This window comes from Pan troglodytes, chromosome 8 (assembly GCF_028858775.2).
Source record: "Pan troglodytes isolate AG18354 chromosome 8, NHGRI_mPanTro3-v2.0_pri, whole genome shotgun sequence".
In the NCBI taxonomy this organism is placed as follows: domain Eukaryota; kingdom Metazoa; phylum Chordata; class Mammalia; order Primates; family Hominidae; genus Pan; species Pan troglodytes.
The window spans coordinates 44390937-44404256 of record NC_072406.2 but is presented as its reverse complement, the minus strand read 5'-3'; the positions used below and the strand labels follow the sequence as shown (position 1 = coordinate 44404256).

At 36.2% G+C, this 13320-nt stretch overlaps 1 protein-coding gene across 29 annotated transcripts in view; it reads right to left on the bottom strand.

Moving 5' to 3' along the window:
- ZEB1 (zinc finger E-box binding homeobox 1) overlaps positions 1-13320 on the bottom strand; it is a 209989-nt gene that overhangs the window by 106562 nt on the left and 90107 nt on the right. The window lies entirely within an intron of this gene.

The window sequence follows — 13320 nt, the reverse complement described above, 5'->3', positions numbered from 1 at the left end:
ATTATTTAAAAGGAAATATAGATTTTTTGAAAAAAGTACATTTCTGATATGAAAGCTATGTTCTTCCAAGGCCATGCATCTAATGATGCTACTGCACCATCTTTAATGCTGTTTAACTCAACAGTAAAACCAGGTAAGGGTCTTTGGGGAAACAATAATCTGAAGATACTGTCTCTAACTTAGTTCTCTGTTAAGAATGAATATAAAATTCTCCTTAGAGCCAATATTCTACAACCTTAAACATGTACTGCACATTTCACAATATGAAGATTCCTGAACATTTTCTTTGGTCCACACATCAAAACTAAGGTAACTGAGATGATAATTCCTACTTTCTATTTCATAGCTTCAGAACTTCACTCAAATGTGAAGAACTATAATTAAGATCCTCTGCTACTACCGTACCCTATGCCAAGCACTTTGCTTTTCCCACACTCTCTGGAGTGACTTACAGGGCTTCAAGATGAAAAGGCTTTGCCCCATTCAAAACATCTATTTGAAAGACTGGTCTTGTGACTTTAATACACGCTGGTCAGTGGGGAGAAAAAGAATAAAGAACTGTAGGCCAGAGTAACAAAACCCCCTCCAGAAAGGATGGCCTGTAGTTCAAATGTGTATCTATGGATCAAAGCAAACACAGGTTTAATCAGGGTCAATGTTTGTGTCTAAGGGGATCAGAGGTGGTCACTTGAAATCAGTGGGGAGGGGGGGAATACTGTGATTTGAGTTGGTGCAGTGATTGATTTACTCAAAACATGTATTGAGCTTTTGTCACATGTCAGGCACTTTATAGTTAAGAAAATTAATAAATCAGTTTCTATCCCCAAGGATCTCACTAGTAGAGGAGACAGGCATGTAAATAAATTATAATAAAATATGGTAGTTTTAATTGACAGAAACAACTTCAATCCAGGTAGAGAACAAAGAGAAAAGAAGGACTGACTTTCTCAAGGATGGACACTGGAGATAGGTTTCTAGAAATGGAAAGGCTTTAGCAGGGAGGCAATGTCTAAGCTTTTCTTTTTCCTAAGCTGGGTTTTAACAGATAAACCAATCAGATAAAAAGAGAGATGAAGGTCATTTCAGAAAGAGAAAAGAGAACTGCTCCCTCCATGCAAATTCCACCAAGCTATCCTTAAATTAGCAGCAGACACCTGACAGCCTTAAGTTTGCAAGATACTGAATTTTGCTAGATAGCAGATGGTTGAATTCAGGTGTAAAGGCTACACTGAAATTGTAAGAATGTATTTGTTTTATCAATATAACTTGAAACCATTGGTAGATTAATACCACATGGTTGTCCCAACCCATGCATGTGTAGCCCCTCTCATAAGTCACAACCCACACCGATACTCTTCTAAGGTACCCTGGCATAAAAGGACAATACTCCTCCATGCCATGGAGGGTGCATCTGCTAGAACTCACTGACACAACTGCCTGTCCCCCATCTAGTAAGGTTCTCCCAATCATCCATGCACAGTTTTCCCTACCTGGAGTGGCTGGAGCTAAAACCAGTCATTCTCCCCTAGGCTTCTCCCTAAATTGGTACAAGGCAGGCAAGAAACAGCATTTGTTTTATTATCTGATGAGTTAATGTTTTTCAGCAAATGACTGGAGAAAAAAGTGCCTGCTCTTAGCTTTATTTTTAGAACAAGAAAATTGGTCCTCAGCCAATGAAAAATAAGAGGTACAGGGTCAAGAAACAGGCTGGACTGTTGATGAGATGTTTTGAGAAATCTCGATATCTACGGAATGAAGGAAGAGAAAGAATGGTGAAGAAGTCATCAAAGATATGATGAGACTGAGACAAGCATCACTTGTTGGAAACTAAAAGATGTGAGAGTTTTTACTAAAAAGCAAGTGAGGTGGCCACAATTCTAAGATGACTGACCTCCAATGATCCATGGTCTTCTATCATCCCCTTCCCTTGAGTATAAGTAGGACCTGAGAATATGATGGAATATTACTGTTGTGATTATGTTATCTGGCAAATGTGAAGTGATTCTGCATATGTAATTAAGGTACCCAAACAGCTATTTGTGTTTATCAAAGGAGATTATCCTGGGAGAGCCTGATGTAATCAGGTGAACCCTTAAAAGAGGAGTTAGGCCTTCCCTGAATTCAGAGAGGCAAAGCAGTAAACTCTCTCTATTCTGCCACTTGTGAAAAGGTGAAGAGCCATATTGTGAACTGCCTGTGGAGAGAAGCAACCTTCCTACAAGCACAAGGGAACAAATTCTGTCAAGAACCTGAACGATCTTGGAAGAGGACCCTGAGCTAGATATGAGAATGTAGCCTGGCTGGTACCTTGATTGCTGCCTTAAGCAGAGGAGCCAGCTAAGCAGTGCCTGGACTCCTGACCCATGGAAGCACGAGACAATAAATACGTGTTGTTTAAATCACTAAATTTCTTGTCATTTGTTATGCAGCAATAGAAGGTTAATCCATTAAGGAAGGTCCCAGCTTTTCTAAGAGTAAAGAAGAATCAGGATTTAATTTTTAGGTTGTCCGGTCCTGGGCACATGTGTTATAGGACTTAAGAGTGGCTGTATTTTCAGCAAAGGTCATTGAAGTAGAAATTTAGTAGTATACATTAGAACAAAGAGGAGGTAGGAGAAAATGTAATTAAATTGTTAAGAGATCTCATCTTCACCTAGGATATTCCAGATACTGAGGCTGGGACTACAGACAGGCTAATTCCAGACATACTACTTCGGAGGTATGAGGCCAACATACCGCCTGCTCTACTCAGCTCTGGTTACCCAGACTACAAGCCACTTGATGGCAGATATCATGCCTAACTTATTCATTCAGTCTGTATCCTCAGCTCTCAGCCAGTACCTGGCACAGCTTAAGCACTTCTCGAATGAATGAATAAATGCTTTGTTTTCACCCTTGGCAAGATGAAGCAGCAGTTCAAAATATCTAAAGTTTTATGAGGAAAAATTAGTACAAATCAGCAACACTTCATGATTCCTCAAAAATATCCAACTTAACTCATGGTTAAAGTGCAAATAATTTGAGATGTTACAACAGAGGCAGTGATCTAGTCATCATTCAGCTAACCACAAAATGGTGAATGAGTGCCCACTATGTGGCGGATATGAGAATATGACTCCTGTAACTGATGTCCCCGTACTCACTCATTCTACCTGTTCTCTTAGCCAATCTCCACACATTAGCCATAGTATAATTAATATTTTAATAAAACAAGTCATCTTATATTATTCCACTATTCAAAACCTTTTGATGATTTTTTCATTACACTGAGGATAAAATCGAAATCCCTAACTTGGCTGTCCATAATCTGGGTTCTACCTCCCTCTCCAGCTTTACTGCTGCCACAAACCTTATCCCCCCAGGGCATTCATGCATGTTACAGCCTCTGCCTACACCACTGTCTACCACCAGCTCATTGTTCAGATCTCCACTTCAGTTTCTATCTAAATGTCATTTCTTTACAGATCTCTCAATGTAAGTGACCTCTTCTGTACAGCATTTATCTCACAGCTTATAGTTACAGGATTACTTTTTAATATCCATCTCTGGCATTATACTGGAAACTCCATGAGGTCAGGGATTGTGTCTATTTTGCTCAGAGAAACATTACTAGTACTAAGAATACAAGATGAGCATACCTTATCCAAAATCCTTGAGAAAAGAAGTGTTTGGATATCAGATTTTTTTTGGAATATGTACATTATACTTACTGGTTCAGCATCCCTAGTCTGAAAATCTGAAATCTAAAAATGTTCCACTGAGCATTTCCTTTGAGCATCATATTGGCACTCAACAAGTTTCAGATTTTGGAGCATTTCAGATTTGGGACGCTCAACCTGTATACACATTTTTGTTGAATAGATGAAAGTAAATTCCTAGGAGACTACTCAATCACAAAGGGTGAAACCTATTGCTACTACCAGTCAGAACACAGAGCCCCAGTTAGTAACATGATGTGACTCTAGAACACAATTCCTAACCTCAGTAGAGTACAGAGAGAAGCAAGCAACCAAGGAAACTAACACTTCTACCACCCCACCAAAACACACAACAAAATAAACCTTAAACAACATCAAAACCAAACTAGTTCTGTTTTTATTTTTTAAATATTGAGCTAAAGTTAAAATTTTAAAATTCTTAAGAATTCTACTGTTAAGAAAATAAAGGTTTTAAAAAATCACTGATTTAAAATCCTTTAAGACCTGGCTCCTGCCTTCTTCTGCAGCTCAAAGACCGTGCCTATATCCCCCCATCCACTCCGTCCAACCAAATCTACATTCTGGCCTTGGAAAATGACTTCTTCCAACTCCCCTTGGTGTTTTGTTTTGTTTTTGCCACTGGGCATTTGTTCATATTCCCCTTGCAGGAATCCTCCTGCTCTTGTCTGCTGCTTGCCTCTGTTTAGCCATCCCTTCCTCTCAGAGGTGGCGCTGGTATTCCTACATAGGAAGGTTTAGGGTGGCACTCTTTAGGGAGTGCATGCTGGATATTTGACTTCCAGGTGTATTCCCATAGCAAACACACACTGTTACTTTGTTTCATTTGGTATAATTTAGGAGACTGAAGGAGATTATCAGGCACTAAAATTTCCTAATTCCCTCCTTGGTGCAGAGGCTGCTTCTACTAAAAAACTTTGCTTGACACTCCTAGAAGAGACTAGGTACCCTATACTCTTGTATTTACCTGTATTCAAGAACTTATACTATATTAGGGCTGTCTGTCAACCTATCTTTCCCACTAGACTATAAGCAGGCTGAGAGAATAGACTGTCTTTTCATGATTGTAGTCCAGAAATCCAGCAAAATGCCTGGAACATAGTAGATGTTCAATTTTTTTTTTACTGAATCAAGCACTTTATGAAACCCTATTATGTTCAAAGTACCATATTAGGTGTTCAGAATGAGGAACAGAGATACTGCCTGGTTAAAAATATGAAATGCAAAATATTTAAAATAGCTTAAAATAAACAAAACATCAGGAAATATGGAAGACAGTAAATATTAGAAACTTCTATTAACCAGCATTCCTACAAATCTAAATTTCTAAGTAGAACACCTTATATATCACCGAAGAAGCACTAAATACATTACAATATATTTTCTTATGGTGTGAACTTTTACTGAATAAAGAGTGCTTAGTGTTGTTAAGACAGTATGTGATAAGCCACTCATTAACCAGAATACGCAATTTCCTCTAGATACTCTCAGGATCCAGAATAAAAAGAATGATCCAAGTCAGATGACTACACCAACTTAAACCTCACACCTCACAGGGTAGTTTTAACTATGATTTTTAAAATTTTAAGGAGGAGAAGGAGTACATCCTTGAAGAGGAAAGATGATGCGCTAGGACAAGAAGTGGGAACAGACACACATTGTGCTGAGAATGAATGTTACCATAAGGAGACTGGCATGAAAGAACAAGAATAAGTGAGATTTGGAGAACTCTAAATTTTTAGGCTGAGTTTAGTTTAGATTTGATAACCAACTGGGGACTATAACTCCTAGCCTGGGGATGGAAAATATACAAATATTGTTTAAATAAATTGTTGGCACATTGTAGGTCCTCAAAGGTCTGCTGAATAAATAAGTTCATGACTAAATGTATTTGAGCAGTGCAAGACTGAGGCATGGTTCTCAGCATGGATGCTGACGTGGTAAACCAGGTATAAAAAGATGAGAGCCAGGGACTAGGGTAGCAGCTATAGAACTGGACAATAATGGTTTTGTAAGTATTCTAACAGCCCAAGTTTTTGCACTGAAGCTCATTTCATTAATCAGAGAAATGCTACCAATAAAAACTTTGGGGGCTTTTATGGTATAATCAAGAAGATGTTTGATGAAAGCGTTTAATTTGGTAAATATGTGCCCATGTTGTTGAGTCATTGGATTAAATACAAAATGTGCAACTGAATTTATTCCTTCTATGCGCTTCTATTTTTCTCTCTGGTGCTCTAAAACAGGACTTAGGTACATTGTAATATCTTTATAAAGCACTTTGATATCTTTAGTCAAATGGCATATTTTAAAATTTGCTTCAATATCTAATAGGAAGAATGACTAAAGAGTTGAGGATTCACATTCCACATTTTACAAAAAAACCTACATAATAGTCTTGCACCACACTAATTAAAATGGAAGACCAGAAATGTTGTCTTCCATTTAATCGTTTGGTTCAAGACCATTATGTAGGTAATTGTGAGCTTATGACAAGACTGGAAAATATACATCAGCACAACATCATCTGAGGGTAAGAAATAAATTAGTATTTTATTCCGCTTTGCATTAAAGTAGTAAGCCATAAAAAATGAAAATGCTTAACATTCAATTATATCAATTTTAGCTTAGAAGTCTACAGCACACAAAAAATTAGGAACTCACTTATAAATATATTTAGAACTAAATCGTCTTTCCTAAAATATGAAGTATTAAATCATAATCAAGAACACCAAAAATAGTCACGATAGTCTTTGTAACTATATGTTAGTATTAAACAATACTTCATATTTCAAATCTGAATAAAAATCACTTCTTAGATAATCACACTTCTACACAGGGCAAAACTGTAACTGAGAAAATAATTTCAAATGTTTCAACCATTTTTATACCAGCAAAGATAAGAAGACTAATAAGATATTAGTATTTACGTCTAAGATTATTAGAAATAATTCCAGTCTCAATTAACAATTAGATATCCCATGTTCTAACGCTCTCTTAAATTTTTGGATTTAAGAGACAGCTCTTAAAACACTGGAGAAATTCTGAGTAACTTTTTTATTATTGTATTACAATGAAAGAGAAATCAACCATTTTTGCCAAGAATCAGCTATAAAGTATTATGAAACAAAATAACCAATCAATATTAGTGTTTCTAGATTGCCCTTTAGAAGGCAAAAAAGACAACAAATATCCCAAATACAGATTTTGCTTTCAAATGAAGTTTTCCCTTTATATATATTTAGAACAATCCTTTCGAACTGTATTTATAAAACTGATAAAGGTATGTTAAAGCAGAGCAAATGATAAAAGTCTATGTATGCCAGAAACCAATTACATAACTGAAAAATATCTGATAATTTAAACAAGTCCAATAAGATTTTTTTAAAATTATAATTGTTTTAAAAGTATAGAAGAATCTTTTACTTGAGAAAAATTAGAAAACGAATATGGTCAAAAAGACTTTAAAATATATGTGATTCCACCACCCATAGATAATGGCTTCTCCCAAAACCTTACCACCACACACACAGGATCAAAGAGATATTTTTCTATACTCGTGATTAGTAGTAGTAGTAGTAGTAATAGTTGCAGCAGCATCAACAGCAGCAGCTAGAATTCTTAGGGTATCATCCTTGCTTAATGTAGACAGTAAAGGGGCTATATATTTTACTAGCACTGTACCATCTTTGCACAGAAATCCTGTTCTCTCTCTGTCGAACAGTTAATTCTATTGAAAACATAGACTTTATATTCCAAAGGGAAACCTTAAAGGCATGGCATTCTACCATCAGCAGTGCCTAGCAGATGAAAGTTCTTTGTAACGTAAGGAAGATGGAGGTGGGCAAAGTGGATTGTAAAATGATTTTGAACAAGCAACAATGTACAACTGATAATTTGAATTGAATGAAATCTATGATTCCTGGTTCTCAATAACCTTCTGTGAGTGAGTCTGATCCCTTCATGTTGTTTCAGTTTTAATCTATAATCAATGATTAAGTTTTACAAAGTATGAACAATGCTTTTATCATTCTTTGAGATTTGTGTGCTTTATTTAAATCAAAAATATGGTTTATAATGCTATTTATAACCAAGTGAGGACTGAATTTGACTTTGCTGAGGGAATTTGCAAAACAGAAAGGAGACAGTTATGACAGGTAAAGGGTTTAGCAGAAATATCATGAAGTGTCCACTATGATGCTACACAGAACAGGATATCATGATCAGACATTCTGTAATGAGTTACCATAGGTAGAAATGTGAAAATATCAACTCACAACCTCTAAAATCACTGAGTCATCAATGCAGATACAGAACTAGAGATTGTGCCTTAGTTGAGAAGTAAATTTCATAACTAAAATTAGAACTATAATCAGTTGCATGTAGTAGCCCCTCTAATTTTCAAATTTATTTTAAAGTATTTATGTTTTTATAGGAGCTACATAAGATAGTGATGCATTTGTTATGCTCCAATTAACCTTTTAACAAAACAACTAAAGAGAAAACACCTGACAATCAATTTCATGAGGACAAATTTATAAAACTGTAATCCAGTGTATACATACAAACCAAAAATTTTGGCAAACACCACAATGCATTTAATTTTTTTCATTAAATTACTACCTTTTCAGTAGAGTTATGATTACCAGTTGAGAAGATAGAAAAAACAAGTAACATGTACAATTAAAGCTCAACTATTATGTGCCATGCACTATGTTGTGTGCTTTTACACATTAACTTATTGAATTCTGAAAATGGCAATATTGTTTTATTAACTCCATGTTATATATGAAAAAACTAAGGTCAGAGAGATAAAGCAACTTGCAAAAGATTGTACCTACGATTAAAAAGGGTAAAAGGAAACGATAAGTCAAAAATGATTCCGAATTTGCTAGTGCTTGGATGTGCCATCAAGAGGAGAAGGCAATTTGGAAGGGGCGGTCTTTGCAGGGCTGACAGGAAAAGAGGGGCTTGTGGCTATGGACAAGCTCTAATGCATGAGCAGGAAACCAACAGAGCTGTTTAGGGTCAGTTAGAAACACAGATTGGCAGAAAGACCACGAAATTTTCCCTTTTTTGTTTATCAAGTTAATCGCTATGAAATTATAAAAATGTTTAGCCTATAAACAAAATTAAATTGTACTAAATTGCAGTCTTAAAGATACAGACTGTATCTATATTCTTAATAGTCAACATTTTTTATGAGTAGCCCTATTTAGAGATCATATTTTTCTCTTTCAAACTTTTTGCCCTGAAGGAAAACCACTAAATGCCTCTTGGTGGACTCTGCTATCAGTGAGCTCACCAGCCTATATCAGCTTACTCCTTATCTTTCATATCTGTTTGTCTCATTCCTTTTTAACAAATCTGTTCAGTTCCTTTGTCCAATAGGTTTTGCTTTCTATTTCTACACCACTACCAGTCTACGACCAACTACCAGTGTTTCTCTCCCTCTCTATCTGCAATGACACATTCCCTTCCTTTTTCACTGACGCTTATCAAAAGCAATTTCTCCCATCATCTACACAATACCTAAAACTCCATCTCCTGTGAAAAGTTTCCCTAGGCTAAAGAAAAAAATGCATTTTTTGCTAGACTATTCTGGCAGATACAAGGGCTTATTACCTAAGAAGCCCAAAAGGCACTTACCACTTTATCAGTATATTCTTTGATTTACGCTACTTGTTTAGTTGCTTGCAGATCCTTCTATATGTCTATACTAATGTTGTATGTTTTAGGCATCTGGTGAACAGATATTATATTTACTTCATTTTTACAGTTAATATCTTGTAATAATGTCATGCAAATGAGGTGTAGAACTAATGCTTCTAATGTTGGTTTTCCATATAACCTAGGTATATAATCAATCTTGTGATTTTGGATTAAGATAAATGAAAATCATTTTGTCCATCGATTCTATGGCATTTAAAAATTCCTAAATATATGAGTCTTTAAAAATTGTCTGTTTGCCAGACAAGCAATTGCAGGGTAAGTCAGCTGGCTTTATATAGGGCCTCTCTCTCTCAGTTAGTTATACTTTGAGGATACAGGAGAGTTTTACCACCTTCGCTGGATGAATAACAATACTCCCTGCTTAAACTTTCAGCCAGATGCTTTCTGATATCTGTTGGTATTCTTTACACATCCAGGAGAAACTTTCTGAAAAGCTTATTACACTTTGGACTGAAACCAAGGAAATAAAAAACCAAGCCAATGAGTCCATAGCATTCTATAAGCAGTCTTAAAGAGGTGTGTTTTATCCCATCAATGATAGGCTGGATTAAGAAAATGTGGCACATATACACCATGGAATACTATGCAGCCATAAAAAAGGATGAATTGACGTCCTCTGTAGGGACATGGATGAAGCTGGACACCATCATTCTCAGCAAACTATCGCAAGGACAGAAAACCAAACACCGCATGTTCTCACTCATAGGTAGGAATTGAACAATGAGAACACTTGGACACAGGAAGGGGAACATCACACACCAGGGCCTGTCATGGGGTAGGGGGAGTGGGGAGGGATAGCATCAGGAGATATACCTAATGTAAATGATGAGTTAATGCGTGCAGCACACCAACATGGCCATTTATACATGAGTAACAAACCTGCATGTTGTGCACAGGTAGCCTAGAACTTAAAGTATAATAATAAAAAAAGAGGTGTATCTTATCAATTTTAAAACAAATTCTACAAGTGACATCATAATTTAAAAATTAGTATTCCCTTCTCATTTAGTTTATAAAAGTTAGTTCTCTATTATATGTGTAAAAAAGAGAGGAAAATAAAATATTTTGTAAAAGTAGGACATACTTTCACTAAATCTGCAAAGAAATAAGTAATGTTGTAAATATTTCTCCGCATCCTTTTTACAATTGTGCTCCTGAAAAAATGTTTTAGTCTATATCAGGTGGTTTAAACATAATGAATTCTGGTTGAGATCGTGAAATGGAATTACAAATTTTCAAAAAAAATCTTGTATCGACACATTCAAGTTTGCAAGAATCCTTATGAACTTAAGCAATTCCCTCCCCAACCCCAGTTATTCCACAGTTTATTAAGAATAAAAGGTAACTCTCAAATGATGTAAAAAATTTGGTTTTAGTTGGATTGTGCAGTAAACAAAATAAGCAAAACTTTAGAAAGAAAGAGACCCAGAAAAAGAGCCTAGGTTAGGGTGTCGATTTTAGTTCTTTCCTGCTTTCTCTTGTGGGAGAGAAATTTATAGCATTTAGTGCTATAAATTTCTCTCCTAACGCTGCTTTAACTGTGTCCCAGAGATTCTGGTATGGTGTGTCTTTGTTCTCATTGGTTTCAAAGAACTTATTTATTTCTGCCTTAATTTAATTATTTACCCAGTAGTCATTCAGGAGCAGATTGTTCAGTTTCCATGCAGTTGTGAGGTTGTGAGTGAGTTTCTTAATCCTGAGTTCTAATTTGATTGCACTGTGGTCTGATATACTGTTATGATTTCCGTTCTTTTGCATTTGCTGAGGAGTGTTTTACTTCCAACTATGTGGTTGATTTTAGAATAAGTGCATCACAATTAAAAGAACTAGAGAAGCAAGAGCAAACAAATTCAAAAGCTAGCAGACGACAAGAAATAACTAAGATCAGAGCAGAACTGAAAAACATAGAGACACGAAAAACCCATTAAAATAATCAATGAATCCAGAAGCTGGTTTTTTGAAAAGATTAACAAAATAGATAGACTGCTAGCCAGACTAATAGAGAAGAATCAAACAGACACAATAAAAAATGATAAAGGGGATATCACCACTGATCCCACAGAAATACAAACTACCATCAGAGAATACTATAAACACCTCTATGGAAATAAACTAGAAAATCTAGAAAAAAATGAATAAATTCCTGGACACATATACCCTCCCAAGACTAAACCAGGAAGATGTCAAATCCCTGAATAGACCAATAACAAGTTCTGAAACGGAGGCAGTAATAGCCTACCAACCAAAAACAGCCCAGGACCAGATGGATTCACAGCTGAATTCTACCAGAGGTACAAAAAGGAGCTGCTACCATTCCTTCTGAAACTATCTCGAACAACAGAAAAAGAGGGACTCCTCCCTAACTCATTTTATGAGGCCAGCATCATCCTGATACCAAAACCTGGTAGATACACAACAAAAAAAGAGAATTCCAGGCCAATATCCCTGATGAACATTGGGGCAAAAATCCTCAATAAAATATTGGCAAACTGAATCCGGCAGCATATCAAAAAGCTTATCCACCATGATTAGGTCAGCTTCATACCTGGGATGAAGCTGCAACACATGCAAATCAATCAACATAATCCATCACATAAACAGAACCAATGACAAAAACGACATAATTATCTCAATAGATGCAGAAAAGGCTTTTGATAAAATTCAACACCCCTTCATGCCAAAAACTCTCCACGAACTAGGTATTGATGGAACGTAACTCAAAACAGTAACAGCCATTTATGACAAACCCACAGCCAATATCATGCTGAATGGGCAAAAGCTACAAGCATTCCCTTTGAAAACCGGCACAAGACAAGGATGCCCTCTCTCACCACTCCTATTCAACATAGTATTGGAAGTCTGGCTTGGGCAATCACGCAAGAGAAAGAAATAAAAGGTATTCAAATAGGAAGAGGGGAAGTCAAATTGTCTCTGTTTGCAGATGACATGATTGCATATTTAGAAAACCTCATTGTCTCAGCCCCAAATCTCCTTAAGCTGATAAGCAACTTCAGCAAAGTCTCAGGATACAAAATCAATGTGCAAAAATCACAAGCATTCCTATACACTAATAATAAACAAACAGAGCCAAATCATGAGTGAACTCCCATTTACAACTGCTACAAAGAGAATAAAGTACTTAGGAATACAACTTACAAGGGATGTGAAGGACCTCTTCAAGGAGAACTAAAAACCACTGTTCAAGGAAATAAGAGAGGACACAAACAAATGGAAAAACAATCCATGCTCATGGACAGGAAGAATCAGTATCGTGAAAATGGCCATACTGCCCAAAGTAATTTACAAATTGAATGTTATCCCCATCAAGCTACCATTGACTCTCTTCACAGAATTAGAAAAAACCACTTTAAACTTCATACGGAACCAAAAAAGAGCCCGTATAGCCAAGACAATCCTAAGCCAAAAGAACAAAGCTGAAGGCATCATGCTACCTGACTTCAAACTATACTACAAGGCTACAGTAACCAAAACAGCATGGTACTGGTATCAAAACATATAGACCATTTCTAGTTCTAGATCCCTGAGGAATCGCCACACAGACTTCCACAATGGTTGAACTAGTTTACAGTCCCACCAACAGTGTAAAAGTGTTCCTATTTCTCCACATCCTCTCCAGCACCTGTTGTTTCCTGACTTTTTAATGATTGCCATTCTAACTGGTGTGAAATGGTATCTCATTGTGGTTTTGATTTGCATTTCTCTGATGGCCAGTGATGATGAGCATTTTTTCATGTGTTTGTTGGCTGCATAAATGTCTTCTTTTGAGAAGGGTCTGTTCATGTCCTTTGCCCACTTTTTGATGGGGTTGTATGTTTTTTTCTTGTAAATTTATTTGAGTTCATTGTAGATT